The sequence below is a fragment of the Sciurus carolinensis genome, chromosome 16, assembly GCF_902686445.1.
Source record: "Sciurus carolinensis chromosome 16, mSciCar1.2, whole genome shotgun sequence".
Taxonomy (NCBI): domain Eukaryota; kingdom Metazoa; phylum Chordata; class Mammalia; order Rodentia; family Sciuridae; genus Sciurus; species Sciurus carolinensis.
Window position 1 is genome coordinate 46,335,773 of NC_062228.1, and position 17,634 is coordinate 46,353,406.

Consider the following 17,634-nt stretch of genomic DNA (forward strand, 5'->3'; position numbering starts at 1 on the left):
GTTGTATAGTTTTAGATCAATGTGTGTGATAAATTTTTAGTTAAAATTTTTTTTGCATTTGTTTGAAGTATAAATCAAAGTAAATTTTTTGCATATGCATATCCAATTCCTCTATCACAACTTGTTGAAAGGACTGTTCTTTCCTCACTAAGTTTGCCTCTGTCTAGTTGTGAGGAATCACTTCTCTACATATTCACATTTCTGGATTCTTTATAAAAATCCTGAATTCAGGTTTATATTCCCCAACTTTGTTATTCTTCAAAGTTATTTTGGTTAATCTAGGTCCTTCATATGTTCACATGTATTTTAGAATTACTTCACTAATATCCACCACCTCGATGAGGCCCTTTTTATTTACTGTGACATCACTAAATCTACATAATAGCATTGAGTCATTCAGTCTCTGAACAAAGTATCCCTCTCTGAATTTAAGGTTTTTTAGTTCTCTAAATGTTTGTAGTTTTCATAGTACATAACTTGCACTTTTGCTAGATTCATCACATTTTGTACATTGTATGGTATTACAAATGACATTTAAAAAATTTTTGTTTAGACACTTCATTACTAGTACATAGAATATCTTTTTTTTTTTTTTTTTTGTACCAGGGATTTAAGCCAGGGGTGCTTTACTACTGAGCCACATCCCCAACCGTTTTTGAGAAAGGGTCTCACGAAATTGCTTAGGGCCTCACTAAGTTGCTGAGGCTGACTGTGAACTCAAAATCATCTTGCCTTAGTCTCCTGAGCCACTGGGATTACAGGTGTGCATCACTGGGTCCTCCTAACATAAACTTATTTTTAACTGCTCATTTGTCATGCTGGCATATGAGGAACACATTTTGCTTTACCCACGGATTCAACAGAGTTCAAAATGAAAGGAGAAAACAACTTAATACATAACTTAAAAACCTGATTTAACTTAAAAAGAAAACTCATTAAAATCATGAAGCATTGCTTAAACAAACTTACAGAATTATTATTATTTTTTATTATTGTATACAAATGGAAAACATGTTGTTTCTCTATTTGTACATAGAGTCAAGGCATACCATTTGTGTAATCATACGTTTACATAGGGCAATGATGTTTGATTATTTTTTTTCCTTCCCCCCACCACTCCCACCCCTCTTTTCCCTCTATACAGTCCTTCTTTCCTTCATTCTTACCGCTCTCCTTATTCCTAACCCTAAACCTAACCCTACACCTAATGCTAACCCCTCCCATCCCCCATTATATGTCCTCATCTGCTTATCAGCGAGATCATTCGTCCTTTACTTTTTTGAGATTGACTTATCTCACTTAGCATGATATTCTCCAATTTCATTCATTTGCCTGCAAATGCCATAATTTTATCATTCTTCATTGTGGAGTAATATTCCATTGTATATATATGCCACAGTTTCTTTATCCATTCATCAACTGAAGGGCATCTAGGTTGGTTCCACAATCTGGCTATGGTGAATTGAGCACCAATGAACATTGATGTGGCTGTATCTCTGTAGTATGCTGATTTTAAGTCCTTTGGGTATAGGCCAAGGAGTGGGATAGCTGGGTCAAATGGTGGTTCCATTCCAAGCTTTCTGAGGAATCTCCATACTGCTTTCCAGAGTGGCTGCACTAATTTGCAACCACCCCACCAGCAATGTATGAGTATTCCTTTTTCACCACATCCTCACCAACACCTATTGTTGCTTGTGTTCTTGAAATCGCCATTCTAATTGGGATGAGATGAAATCTCAGGGTAGTTTTGATTTGCATTTCCCTTATTACTAGGGATGTTGAACATTTTTTCATATATCTGTTGATTACTTGTACATCTTTTTCTATGAAGTATCTGTTCATTTCCTTAGCCCATTTGTTGATTGGATTATTTGTATTCTTCGTGTAGAGTTTTTTGAGTTCTTTATAGATTCTGGAAATTAGCGCTCTATCTGAGGTATGGTTGGCAAAGATATTCTCCCACTCTGTAGGCTCTCTCTTCACATTGCTGATAGTTTCCTTTGCTGAGAGAAAGCTTTTTAGTTTGAATCTATCCCATTTGTTGATTCTTGCTTTTATTTCTTGTGCTATGGGAGTCCTGTTAAGGAAGTCTGATCCTAAGCCAACAATTTGAAGATTTGGACCTACTTTTTCTTCTATAAGATGCAGGGTCTCTGGTCTGATTCCGAGGTCCTTGATCCATTTTGAGTTGAGTTTTGTGTACGGTGAGAGATAGGGGTTTAATTTCATTCTATTGCATATGGTTTTCCAGTTTTCCCAGCACATTTGTTGAAGAGAATATCTTTTCTCCATTGCATATTTTTGGAACCTTTGCCTAGTATGAGAAAATTGTATTTATTTGGGTTTGTGTCCATGTCCTCTATTCTGTACCATTGATCTACCTGTCTATTTTGGTGCCAGTACGATGCCGTTTTTGTTACTATTGCTTTGTAGTAGAGTTGAAGATCTGGTATTGCAATACCCCCTGCTTCGCTCTTGCTACTGAGGATTGCTTTAGCTATTCTAGGTTTTTTATTCTTTCAGATGAATTTCATAATTGCTTGCTCTATTTCTGCAAGGTGTATCATTGGGATTTTAATTGGAATTGCATTGAATCTGTATAGCACTTTAGGTAGTATAGCCATTTTGACAATATTAATTCTGCCTATTCAGGAACATGGGAGATCTTTCCATCCTCTAAGGTTTTCTTTAATTTCTTTCTCTAGTGTTCTGTAGTTCTCATTGTAGAGGTCTTTCACCTCTTTTGTGAGATTGATTCCCAAGTATTTTATTTTTTTCGATGCTATTGTGAATGGGGTAGTTTTCCTAATTTCTCTATCTGAAGATTCATCACTTATGTATAAAAATACATTGGATTTATGAGCATTGATCTTGTAACCTGCTACTTTACTGAATTCACTTATGAGTTCTAAAAGTTTTCTGGTTGAATTTCCAGGTTCCTCTAAATATATAATCATGTCATCAGCGAACAGGTGTAGTTTGAGTTCTTCTTTTCCTATTCGTATCCCTTTAATTTCTTTGGTTTGTCTAATTGCTCTGGCTAGAGTCTCAAGGACGATGTTGAATAGAAGTGGTGAAAGGGGGCATCCCTGCCTTGTTCCAGTTTTTAGGGGGAATGCTTTAGTTTTTCACTATTTAGAATGATGTTGGCCATGGGCTTAGCGTAGACGGCCTTTATAATGTTAAGGAATGTTCCCACTACCCCAATTTTTTCGAGTGTTTTGAGCAAGAAGGGATGCTGTATTTTATCGAATGCTTTTTCTGCATCTATTGAAATAATCATGTGATTCTTAACTTTAAGTCTGTTGATATGGTGAATGACATTTATTGATTTCCGAATGTTGAACCAACCTTGCATCCCTGGGATAAAACCCACTTGATCGTGGTGCACTATCTTTTTAATATATATTTGTATGCGATTTGCTAAAATTTTGTTGAGAATTTTTGCATCGATGTTCATTAAGGATATTGGTCTGAAATTTTCTTTCCTCGATGTGTCTCTGTCTGGTTTAGGTATCAGGGTGATATTGGCTTCATAGAACGAGTTTGGGAGGGTTCCCTGCTCTTCTATTTCATGGAATAGTTTGAGGAGTATTGGAATGAGTTCTTCTTCAAAGCTTTTGTAGAACTCAGCTGAGAACCCATCTGGTCCTGGACTTTTCTTTGTTGGTAGGCTTTTGATGACCTCTTCTATTTCATTGCTTGAAATTGGTTTATTTAAGTTGTGTATGTCTTCCTCATTCAGTTTAGGTAATTCATATGTCTCTAGAAATTTGTTCATGTCTTCGTGGTTTTCTGTTTTGTTGGAGTATAGATTTTCAAAATAGCTTCTAATTATATTTTGTATTTCACTCGTGTCTGTTGTGATGTTTCCTTGTTCATTCCGAATTTTAGTAATTTGAGTTTTCTCCCTCTTTCTCTTTGTTAGTGTGGCTAAGGGTTTATCAATTTTATTTATTTTTTCAAAGAACCAACTATTTATTTTGTTAAATTTTCCAATTGTTCCTTTTGTTTCGATTTCTTTGATTTCAGCTCTGATTTTAACTATTTCCTCTCTTCTACTACTTGTGGTATTGGTCTGCTCTTCTTTTACTAGCGCTTTGAGCTGTAGTGTTAAGTCATTTATTTGTTGATTTCTACTTCTTTTTTTGAATGCGCCCCATGAAATAAATCTTCCTCTAAGTACTGCTTTCATAGTGTCCCAGAGATTTTGATATGATGTGTCTTTGTTCTCGTTTACTTCTAAGAATTTTTTTATTTCCCTCTTGATGTCTTTTGTTATCCATTCATCATATAATAGTGTATTATTTAATCTCCAGGTATTGGAGAAGTTTCTGTTTTTTATTCTGTCATTTATTTCTAATTTCAATCCATTATGATCTGATAGAGTAAAAGGTAGTATCTCTATCTTCTTGTATTTGCTAACAGTAGCTTTGTGGCATAAAATATGGTCTATTTTAGAGAAGAATCCATGTGCTGCTGGGAAGAAAGTGTATTCATTCTTTGTTGGATGGTATATTCTATATATGTCTGTTAAGTCTAAATTGTTGATTGTGTTGTTGAGATCTATAGCTTTTTTATTCAATTTTGGTTTGGACGATCTATCCAGTGGTGAGAGAGGTGTGTTAAAATCACCTAGTATTATTGTGTTGTGGTCTATTTGATTTTCTGGAATTGAGAAGAATTTCTTTGATGTACGTGGATGAGCCAATGTTCGGGGCATAGATAGTTATGATTGTTATGTCTTGCTGATTTATGCTTCCCTTAAGCAGCATGTAATGTCCTTCTTTATCCCTTCTGACTAGTTTTGGTTTGAAGTCCACATTATCTGAAATGAGGATGGATACTCCAGTTTTTTTGCTGTGTCCGTGTTCATGGTATGTTTTTCCCCATCCTTTCACCTTTAGTCTATGGGTGTCTCTTTCTATGAGATGAGTCTCTTGCAGGCAGCATATTGTTGGATTTTTCTTTTTAATCCAATCTGCCAGTCTATGTCTTTTATTGATGAGTTCAGGCCATTAACATTCAGGGTTATTATTGTGGTATGATTTGTATTCCCAGTCAATTGACTCATATTTGTTTTTGACATGATTTGGTTTCTCCTTTATTTGGCTATTCCTTTAGGCTAGTGCCTCCTCTTGCTGATTTGCATCATTGTTTTTCATCTCTTTCTCATGGAATATTTTGCTGATAATGTTCTGTAATGCTTTCTTTTTGTAAATTCCTTTAGCTTTTGTTTATCATGGAAGGATCTTATTTCATCGTCAAATTTGAAGGTAAGTTTTGCTGGGTATAAGATTCTTGGTTGGCATCCGTTTTCTTTCAGGGCTTGGTATATGTTGTTCCAGGCCCTTCTAGCTTTTAGGGTCTGGATTGAAAAATCTGCTGATATTCTTATTGGTTTCCCTCTGAATGTAATTTGATTCTTTTCTCTTGCTGCCTTTAAAATTCTGTCTTTATTTTGTATGTTAGGTATTTTCATAATAATGTGCATTGGTGTGGGTCTGTCATAATTTTGTATGTTTGGAATTCTATAAGCCTCTTGTACTTGGTTTTCCAATTCATTCTTCAGATTTGGGAAATTTTCTGATATTATTTCATTGAATAGATTGTTCATTCCTTTGGTTCATTTCTCTAAGCCTTCCTCAATCCCAATAATTCTTAAATTTGGCCTTTTCATAATATCCCATAATTCTTGTAGATTCTGTTAATGATTTCTTACCATCTTCTCTGTTTGGCCAACTTTGTTTTCAAGATTAAATAATTTTTCTTCAATGTTTGAGGTTCTGTCTTCCAGGTGTTCTATCCTATTGGTTATGCTTTCTATGGAGTTTTTAATTTTGTTTATTGTTTCCTTCATTTCAAGTATTTCAGATTGTTTTTTTTTTCAGTATCTCTAACTCTTTATTGAAATGATCTCTTGCTTCCCGTATTTGGTCTTTTAACTGTTGATTGGTGCGATCATTTAATGCCTGCATTTGCTCTTTCATCTCCTCCTTCAATGCCTGCATTTGCTCTTTCATCTCCTCATTTGCTTCCCTGATCGTTTTAATTATGTACATTCTGAACTCCCTTTCTGACATTTCTTCTGCTGTGCTGTCATTGGGTTTTATTGATGTAGTATCTAGGTTTGTTTGGGACATTTTCTTCCCTTGTTTTCTCATATTGGTCAGCTGTCAGTTGGACCCTGAGATATTGCAGATTTCCGCTATTGGCTTATAGTTTCCTGGTAGATTTCCAGTGTATCACCTCCCAGCCTTCAGTAGCCTGATGTCTTGGAGGAATTTGATAATGCAGTGCATCCGAAGAAAGCTGCTCCTAGCCTCCTACTGGTTCCAGGGTTTGGAGCTGGCTCTGTGCGGAAAGGCTCTCACTGGGGGCCTACACCATGCAGCTGGCAATGTGGGAGGAGCCCACTGCCAGAGTGTGGAAGACTACCTGGGGAAGACTCTAGCTACCCTGCCCTGCTCTGATAAGCCACCTTTCTCTGTGCCTGCCACCCGGGCCGAGCTTTACCCAGTGGGCAGACTCACCCGTGGCTCTATTTCAGTCCGAGTCTCTCAATGCCTCCCCTTCTTAACTCCTGGGTTCTGGAGCGACTGGGGATGCAGTCACCCTCTAGGCCACCATCTTGGATTGCCCCATGGAAAGAACCTGCGGCTGGAGTGGGCAGAGCCACCTGAAGAGGTCTCCGGCTGCCCTGCCGTGATCCCAGTGGCTGCTTGCGGATCGAAGCTCTCCATTGGTTTGGGGACTTGTGGCTGGTTCTATGTAGAAAGCCTTTCACTGGGCGGTCTGGTCCGAGAAGCTAGCCTTGAAAGGCACCTCCCACTGCAGTTATCCAGGCTACTTGGGGAAGTCTCTGGCTGCCCTATCCTGGTCCCTGAAGCTGCCTGCGTGCCAGAGTATGCTGCGCTGCGTGGCTCCGGGACTTGGATTTGTTCTGGTCAGAAAGGCTCTCAGTAGGGGGCCTGCTCCGAGAACCTGGAGAAGCTGGCTGTGTGGGAGGGGCCCAGCACTGGAGTGCGCAGGGCTGCCTGTGGGAGACTCTAGCTGCCCTGTCCTGCTCTGATAAGCCACCTCTATCTGGGCCTGCCACCCGGGCCGAGCTTTACCCAGTGGGCAGACTCACCCGTGGCTCTATTTCAGTCCGAGTCTCTCAATGCCTCCCCTTCTTAACTCCTGGGTTCTGGAGCGACTGGGGGTGCAGTCACCCTCTAGGCCGCCATCTTGGACCGCCAACTTACAGAATTATTATAACCTCAATATTAAGTCTCTTTACCTTGTTTTAAAAATTTATTTTCATTTTTCCTTTTTTTTTTTTTTTTAGGTAGCATAGTAGGGACAGATCATGGGACGGAGTGCTTCTTAACAACACCTGCAGTTTTTTATGCTTCATGTTAAGAAAGGGTCTCGCTATGTTGCTGAGGCTGGCCTCTAAATTAGGATCCTCCTGTCTTAGCCCCCCCAAGTCACTGAGATCACAGGTGTACGCCACCACAGCTGACTTCAGTATTTATTTTCAAGTGTAAAAACTTTTATTGAGTCATTGATAAACAACAAATATTTAACTTTTATACATTCTTTTTATATTTTGCATTTTCGGCAGTATTCTACACTATTTCAATTGAAGCAAGCTTTTCATAGTATTTTTTCATAATATTTCCCCTCCATGAGGAGTTTTTACAGAACTTATAAATCTGCTTCTAAAACCCAAAAACTTTCTTACATTTTTCACACTTACAGGGCTTCGATCCAGTGTGCATTCTTATATATGGACCAAATGAGGAGTTTTATTCCTTTTTCTAGTTCACATATTTGAACAGAACCAATATGACTAGAGATGTTCCACACAGCCCTGCATTTGCTAGAAAATCTGTGTGGTAATGAAGCATTTACACATTCTATACCTCGGGTTATTGTCTAGTGTGAATTCTTTCATGCCTGTGAAAGGCACTTCAGTGACTGAAGGTTTTCCCACATTGTTTACATAGATAGGTGTACTTTACACTGAAAGTCTGTGTTTTGTGAAGGAACTCTGATCTCAGAAGCCTTTCTCACATTGATCACATACATAGGGCTTTTATGTGGTAAGTCATTTCATATATTTGAACAAAACTGGACTGTGTAAGCATTTTCTCACCTTGCATACATTCTTGGTGTTATTCCACAGTGTTCTTTCATTCCTCATTAAGCACTGGAGAAAACTGAGGCATTCCCATATTGCTTTCCTTTGTATGGCTTCTCTCCATATCCCGACACTCATATCACTTTTATCCAGTATGAGCTCTGAAGGGAACATTAACACATGAATGCCCAATGAGGACTTCTCCACACAATTGTTTGACCTGCTTTTATTCACAGATGTTTTCTTATTATAGAATCTACAGTCCTGCTGAAGATTTTCCCACATTTTGATTACCTATTTATGTTCAGAGTCTGTTCACCATTTGATCCCTAGAGAGCCCAGGTTCCTGAAAGTTTCCCACATTACATCTCTGTAGAGCTTCTTTTGGAAAGGATCGAGCAAAGCCCACTCCCTCTAGGGTAAAGCCCAGAACCACATCCTTAAAGGTGACAGATTTCATTTCTGGGTTCCAGGGACCCTCAGCCTCCTCTCCACAGTTCCTCCAGGTAGTGGAGGACATAGATCAACAAAGGTTGAACCACATAGTTCTTTCATCAGCTGAGGTAGTGTCCTTAGGATGGAGCTTCCAGAAAGCAGCATTATGAATTTTCTGATGTTGAGTTAGGTGTGACCAAAGTGTAAATACTTTCCTATACTCCATACATTCATATGGTTTTGCATCATTGTGAATTCTCTGATGTTTAATGAGATGTGATCCTTGACTAAATGCCTTTCTGCATTCACTATATCCATAGGGCTTTTTTCTCCAGTATGAATTCTATGATGTCGTGTAAGGTCTGAGCCACAGCTGAAGGCCTTCTCACATTCCTTACATTGATTGGATTTCTCACCAGTATGAACTCGCTTGTGGACACTGAGTTATGAATGAAACCTAAAGGCCTTCCCACATTCCTTCCATTTTAAAGGTTTCTCCCCAGTATAAATTCTGTGACAAGTAAGACTTGATCTCAAACTAAAAGTCTTGCCACATTTTTTACATTCATATCTTTTCTTACCAATGTGAATAGTATAACATTCAGTAAACTCTGCAGGAAAAGAGGTCTTTCCACATTCTTTATCTTCACATAATTTCTCACCACTGTGAATTAAATGATGTTGAGTATGATCTGAGACAGAACTAAAGACCTTTCCACATTCTTTACATTCATGTGATTTCTCTGCAGTATGTTGAATTGGGTGTGAACCTCAAGTAAAAGCTTTCCCACACTCCTTACATTCACAAGATTTTTCACCAGTGTGAACTCTCTGATGGTTAATAAGATGTGAGTGCTGACTAAAGGACTTTCTGCATTCTTTGCATTGATAGGGCTTTTCACAAGTATGAATCCTCTGATGGCGAGAAAGGTCTGAGCCACACCTATAGGCCTTTCTACAGTCATTGTACTCATAAGGCTTTTCCCCAGTATGAATCCTCTGATGTTGAGTAAGATCTGAGCCACAATCAAAAGTCTTCCCACAATCCTTACACTTTAAATCTCTCTCCACAGTATGAATTCTGTTATGACTACTAAGACTTACGCATGAACTAAAAAACACTTACCTCACTCTTTACATGTATAAATTTTCCCATGATAGTGATTTATCTGAGATTGAGTAAGTTCTGGGTCAGGAACAAAGATCCTCTGACTTTTCTTATCATCACAGAATTTTCCACCAGTGTGAATTAACTTATGTTCACTATGTTCTGTTCCAGAACTAAAGCCTATTCTTAAAGGTTTTATATTCATGGGATTTCTTACCTTCATGAATGTTCTGATGTTGAGATAGGTGTGAGCCACAAGTAAAATTTTTCCCACATTCTTTGCATTCATAAGGTTTTTCACTAATGTGAATTCTCTGATGGTTAACAAGATGTGATTGCTGACTAAATGTCTTTCTTTATTCATTACACTCAAGGACTTTTCACCGGTATGAATTCTTCAATGTCGAGTAAGGTCTGAGCCACAATTAAAGGCCTTCCCACATTCTTTACATTTATAGGATTTCTCACCAGTATGAATTTGCTTATGGATACTAAGTTGTGAATGAAACGTAAAGGCTTTTCCACATTCCTTACATTTTAAAGGCTTCTCCCCACTATGAATTCTCTTGTGACAACAGAGAAATTCATATGTTTTCTTATCAGTGTGAACAGTCTGATATTGAGTAATAGCTGAATCAGGAAGAAAGATCTTCCTACATTCCTTACCCTCACAGAGTTTCTCACTAGTGTGAATTAACTGATGTTGATGATGATCTGAGTGAGAACTAGAGGCTTTCCCACATTCCTTACACTGAAGTGATTTCTCACCAGTATGAATTTTCTGATGCTGAGTTAGGTGTGAGCCAGGAGTAAAGTTTTCCCACATTTCTTATGTTCATAAGGTTTTTCACCAGTGTGAATTCGATGATGTTTAATAAGATGGGATGGCTGGCTAAAGGCCTTTGTGCACTGTTTACATTTGTAGGGCTTTTCACAAGTATGAATTCTCTGATGTCGAGTAAAGTCTGAAACACAAATTAAGGCCTTTCTACAATCATTACATTCATAGGACTTTTCACCAGTATAAATTCTCTGATGTCAAGTAAGGCCTGAACCACAACTAAAGGCCTTCCCACATTCTTTACATCCATAAGATTTTTCACCAGTATGAATTTGCTTATGAACACTAAGTTGGGAATGAAATCTAAAGGCCTTCTCACATTCTTTACACTTAAAAGCTTTTTCCCAGCATGAATTCTCTTGTGACAAGTAAGAGTTGACTGCAATCCAAAAACCTGGCCACATTTTTCACATTCATAGGTTTTCTTACCAGTGTGAACTGTCTAAAATTCTGAATGAGGAAGAAATGTCTTCCCAGCATTCTTATCTTCAGAGAATTTCTCATCAGTGTGAACTAACAAATGTTGAACATGGTCTGGAGCAGAAAAGAAGGCTTTTTCACAGTCATTAAATTCATTCAGTCTCTCTCCTGTATTGAGTCTCTGGTACGAGTACGAGTCATGTCCCAGTTCATAGTAGGCATTTTTTCCTCATGACATTTCTGTTGTGTTTGAAACTGACTTTTGCCTTCCATATCACCTCTAGAACATAAACATCCAGGATTGTGCTTCAACACATTTCATTATTTCCACTTAGAATAGTTCACTTTCAAAAGTAATATTATTGTTTTATAACTTCTTCATCTGATTCCTAGAATGTATGTCTGCAAGATAAGAAAACAAATAGTTTTACTCTCCAAAAGATATTAATATCCAAATGTAGGTGTAGACAGTAAAACTGAAAGTAAAGCAAAAAGAAGTAAATGCCTGAAAAATTCCCAAAGTTTGAACCATTTGAAAAAAGGTAAAAAATAAATAAAATGTAAAAGAACAAACAGAACTTGAGGCATTTGATGAGAGACATAAAGTTCTGTTTTCTTCATATTCATCTGATGGTTTCAATAAAAAATGACCATCCAGCTGGGTATGGTGGCACATGTCTGTACTCCCAGTGACTCAGAGGCTGAGTCAGAGGTATCACAAGTTTGAGACTAGTCTCAGCAACTTAGCAAGGCCCTCAGCAACTTAGTGAGGTTCCATCTTGAAAAAAATTAAAGGTCTGTGGATGTAGTTCAGTGGAAAAGTGCCCCAGGTTCAGTCCCTAGTACCTCCCCAATCCTCCCAAAAATTAAAAAAAAAAAAAAGATTGCCTGGTTACCACATCAATAACACAAAAACAAGTTAAATAATTAAGGCTGTGTTTTATTCAATATGATTTAATCAACCCTCAGTATACATTAGGCATTAAAAATAATTGTGGAAAAATAAAAGAAAAGAAAAACAGTACAATTATGATGGATGAGTGGTTTTAAAAAATCTAGGGTTCAGAAAGCACAAATGGAATTATCAGGGTAATGAACATGTGACTTATCTCACTAATGTCTTCTCTATCTCTATGGAAATGGTCACACATAGTCCTTGACATACTGCACAAACAGCAGCCAAAAGCATACTCAGCCTGGAGTGGTGAACAGACAAATGTGAAGGAATGGGATCATATCTTCTCACTTTTCTATTTGTTTTTCCATATGTAAATATTTAACCATGCTTATTTCCTTCATTTTTTATACCAAGTCATTATTGTCACATAGTCCTAACCAAAGTCTTTTTCCTTACTTATTTATTCTTAATGTTATAGTATTGCTCATCATCCAATAAACTGAACGAGCAACTGGAGAAAGCAAAAGATCATTTCAACAAAGAGATAGAGATTCTCAAAAAAAAAAAAAAAAAAAAAAACAATCGGAAATCCTTGAAATGAAGGAAACAATAATCCAAATAAAAAACTCAATGGAAAGCATTACCAAAAACTAGATCACTTGGAAGACAGAACTGCAGACAATGAAGACAAAATATTTAATCTTGAAAATAAAGTTGCCCAAACAGAGAAGATGGTAAGAAATCATGAACAGAATCTCCAAGAACTATGGGACATCATGAAAAGACCAAATTTAAGAATTATTGGGATTGAGGAAGGCACAGAGATACAAACCAATGAAATGAACAAACTATTCAATGAAGTAATATCAGAAAATTTCCCAAACCTGAAGAATGAAATGGAAAATCAAATACAAGAGCTTACAGAACACCAAATGCACAAAATCACAACAGGTCCACACCAAGGCACATTATAATGAAAATGCCTAACATTCAAAATAAAGACAGCATTTTGAAGGCTGTGAGAGAAAAGCATCAGATTACATAGGGGTGGAAGCAATATGGATAGCAGCCAACTTCTCAACCCAGACTCTAAAAGCTAGAAGGGCCCAGGACAATATATTTCAAGCTCTGAAAGAACATGGTGGCCAACCAAGAATCCTATACCCAGAAACTAACCTGCAGATTTGAAGATGAAATAAAATCCTTCCATGATAAACAAAAGTTAACAGAATTTACAAATAGAAAGCCTGTGCTACCGAATGTTCTCAACAAAATGTTCCATGAGGAGGAAATGAAAAACAACAATGTAGGTCAGCAAAGGGAGGAACTACCTTAGAGAAAAACCACGCAAAGGAGAAACCAAGCCAACTTAAAAACCAAAAATAAGCCCAAATGACTGGGATTACTAATCATATCTCAATAATAACCCTGAACATAAATGGCCTAAACTCATTAATCAAAAGACATAGACTGGCAGAATGGATTAAAAAGAAAGACCCAATAACATGCTGCCTGCAAGAGACTCATCTCATAGAAAAAGACATCCACAGGCTAAAGGTGAAAGGATGGGGAAAAAAAACCTACCACACACATGGACTCAGTAAAAAAGTGGGGGTTTCGATCCTTATATCAGATAAAGTGGACTTCAAGCCAAAGTTAGTCAGAAGGGATAAAGAAGGACATTTCATACTGCTTAAGGGAACCATAAATCAGGAAGACATAATGATAGTAAATATTTATGCCCCAAACAATGGTGCATCCCTGTACATCAAACAAATCCTTCTCAATTTCAGGAATCAAATAGACCACAGCATGATAATTCTGGGTGACTTTAACACACCACTCTTACCACAGATAGATCTTCCAAACAAAAACCAACCAAAGAAAACATAGAACTCAATAACACAATCAATAACCTAGACTTAATGGACATACGTAGAATATTCCATCCATCAACAAGCAGATTCACTTTCTTCTTGGCAGCACATGGAACCTTCTCAAAAATTGACCATATGTTATGCCACAAAGCAGCCCTTTGGAAATGCAAAAAAATAGAGATACTGCTTTGTGTTCTATCAGATCATAATGGACTGAGAGTAGAAATCAATGACAAAATAAAAAATAGAAATCACTCCAATACCTTGAGACTAAATAATATGCTATTGAATGAAACATGGATTACAGAAAACATCAAGGAGGAGATAAAAAAATTCTTACAGGTCAATGAGGATGATGATACAACAGATCAAAGTATCTGGGACACTATGAAAGTGGTACTAAGAGGAAAATTCACTACAAGGAGCATATTCCAGAAAAGAATGAAAAGCCAACAACTAAATGATCTAATATTACAGCTCAAAGGCCTAGAAAAAGAGGAACAGCAAAAGTAGTAGAAGACAGGAAATAATTAAAATCAGAGCTGAAATCAATGAAATTGAAACAAAAGAAACAATTCAAAAAATTGACAAAACAAAAAGTTGGTTCTTTGAAAAAGTAAACAAAATAGACAAACCTTTAGCCACACTAACAAAGTGAAGTAGAGAGAAAATTCAAATTACTAAAATTCGTGATGAAAAGGGAAATATCACGACAGACACCACTGAGGTACATTACATAATGAGAAACTACTTTGAAAATGTGTACTCTAACAGAATAGAAACTACCGAAGACATTGACAAATTTCTAGAGACATACGCTCCTCCCAAACTGAATCAGGAGGACATACACAATTTAAACAGATCAATATCAAGCAATGAAATAGAAGAAGTTATTAAAAACCTACTATCCAAGAAAAGCCCAGGACCAGATGGATTCTCAGCCGAGTTCTAAAAGATCTTCAAAGAAGAACTCATTTCCATACTTCTCAAAGTATTCCAGCAAATAGAAAAGGAGGGTACCCTACCAAACTCATTCTATGAAGCTAATATCACCCACATAACCAAACCAGAAAGAGACACATCAAGGAAAGAAAATTTTAGACCAATATCTTTGATTAATATAGATGCAAAATCCTTATCAAAATATTGGCAAACCATATCCAAAAACATATTAAGAAATCATACACCACAATCATGGGGGCGTTCATCCCTGGAATGCAAGGATGATTTAACATCTGTAAATCAGTAAACGTAATCCATCATGTCAATAGGCTTAAGTATAAGAATCATGGTTATATCAATTGACACAGAAAAATCGTTCACCAAAATACAACACTCGTTCATGCTCAAAACACTAGAAAAAATACGGATAGTAGGAACATAACTGAACATTGTAAAGGCTGTTTATGCTAAGCCCATGGCCACCATCACATTTAATGGAGAAAAACTGAAACCATTCCCTTTAAAAATGGGAACAAGACAGGGATGTCCTTTTTCACCACTTCTATTCAACATTGTCCTCAAAACTCTAGCCAGCGCAATTAGACAGACTAAAGAAATTAAAGAGATATGAATAAGAAAAGAGGAAATTAAGCTGTCACTATTTGCTGATGACATGATTCTATATTTAGAGCATCCAAAAAATTCCTCCAGAAAACTTCTAGACCTCATCAATGAATTCAGGAAAATAGCAGGCTATAAAATCAACACGCATATATCCAAAGCTTTTTTATACACAAGTGATGAAACATCTCAAAGGAAAATGAGGAAAACAACTCCATTTGCAACAGCTTCAAAAATAAATAAATAAAATAAAATACTTGGGAATCAATCTAACCAAAGAGGTAAAAGATCTCTACAATGAAAACTGCAAAACATTGAAGAAAGAAATTGAGGAAGACCATAGAAAATGGAAAGATCTCCCATGTACTTGGATAGGCAGAACTAATATTATCAAAATTGCCAAACTACCAAAAGTGCTATACAGATTTAATGCAATTCCAATTAAAATCCCAATGATGTACCTTACAGAAATAGAGCAAGCAATGATGAAATTCATCTGGAAGAAAAAGAAACCCAGAATAGCTAAAGCAATCCTTAGCAGGAAGAATGAAATGGGGTATCGCAATGCCAGGTACTTCAAGTATGCTACAAAGCAATAGTAACAAAAACGGCATGGTATTGGTACCAAAATAGACAGGTAGATCAATGGTACAGAATAGAGGACATGGACACAAACCCAAATAAATACAATTTTCTCATACTAGACAAAGGGGCCAAAACTGTGCAATGGAGAAAAGATAGCCTCTTCAATAAATGGTGCTGGGAAAACTGGAAATCCATATGCAACACAATGAAACTAATCCCCTATATCTCACCCTGCACAAAAATTAACTCAGTGGATCAAGGACCTTGAAATCAGACCAGCGACCCTGCATCTTATAGAAGAAAAAGTAGGACCAAATCTTCAACTTGTTGGCTTAGGATTAGACTTCCTTAACAAGCCTCCCATAGCACAAAAAATAAAAGCAAGAATCAATAACTGGGATAGATTCAAACTAAATAACTTTCTCTCAGCAAAGAAAACTATCAGCTATGTGAAGAGAGAGCCTACAGAGTGGGAGAAAACCTTTGCCACTCATACTTCAGAAAGAGTACTAATTTCCAGAATATATAAAGAACTCATAAAACTCTACATGAAGAATACAAATATACCAATCAACAAATAGGCTAAGGATATGAACAGACACTTCACAGAAGAAGATATACAAGCAAATAACAAACATATGAAAAACTGTTCACCATCTTTAATAATAAGAGAAATGCAAATCAAAAGTACATTAAGATTCCATCTCACCCCAATTAGAATGTCAATTATCAAGAATACAAGCAACAATAGGTGTTGGAGAGAATGTGGGGAAAAAGGTACACTCATACATTGCTGGTGGGGATGCAAATTAGTGCAGCCACTCTAGAAAGCAGTATGGAGATTCCTTAGAAAACTTGGAATGGAACCACTATTTGACCCGGCTATCCCACTCCTTGGCCTATACCCAAAGGACTTAAAATCAGCAGACTACAGAGATACTGCCACATCAATGTTCATAGCTGCTTAATTCACAATAGCCAGCATGTGGAACCAATCTAGATGTCCTTCAGTTGATCAATGGATAAAGAAACTGTAGTGTGTATATATATACAATGGAATATTACTCGGCTATAAAGAATAATAAAATTATGGCATTTTCAGGCAAATGGATGAAATTGAAAAATATCATGCTAAGTGAGATAAGCCATACTCAAAAAACCAAAGGATGAATGATCTCACTGATAAGTGGATGATGACACATAATAGAGAGTGTTAGGGGGCAAGAATGGAGGAAGGAGGGGCTGTATAGAGGGAAAAGGGTGGGAGGCATGGGGGTGGAGAAAAAATAACAGAATGAATCAAACATCATTACCCTATGGAAATGTATGATTACACAAATGGTATGCTGTTACTTCATGTACAAACAGAAACAACATGTATCCCATTTGTTTACAATAAAAATCAATTAATATTAAAAAAGAAGAGATTAAAGTTATCACCTACCAGTCCAACTTGAATAAACAATAAATAATGATCTTACAGATCTAAAGCCAGACTACATAATCAAATACATAATCCCAGAAAAGGTGAGAAAGTGGTTAACATTCTAGGTGGGAGTTAGTAGCATTCAAGGATAAGAGAAAATAGGCAAAATATTCTTCCTTCCTTTCTGCAAAGAATAAACTACAAGGAGTGCAAAGGATGACACATATCATAGACAGTATAGTGTGAAAAAAACAATAAGTACTAGTGAATGGAACAAAATCTTCCAGGGAAAGGGATAAAAATTATTAGGGAAAAAAGAAAAGTCAGAGCATACCCAAAGTAGACATATGCAG

At 36.9% G+C, this 17,634-nt stretch overlaps 1 long non-coding RNA gene across 1 annotated transcript in view; it reads left to right on the forward strand.

Moving 5' to 3' along the window:
• Positions 1-12,399, forward strand: part of LOC124967214 (uncharacterized) — a 33,105-nt gene extending 20,706 nt beyond the window's left edge. Inside the window, exon 3 of the long non-coding RNA XR_007105493.1 lies at positions 12,309-12,399. This is a non-coding gene — a long non-coding RNA (uncharacterized LOC124967214). The remainder of the gene's footprint in view (positions 1-12,308) is intronic.
• Positions 12,400-17,634: the final 5,235 nt, after the last annotated feature.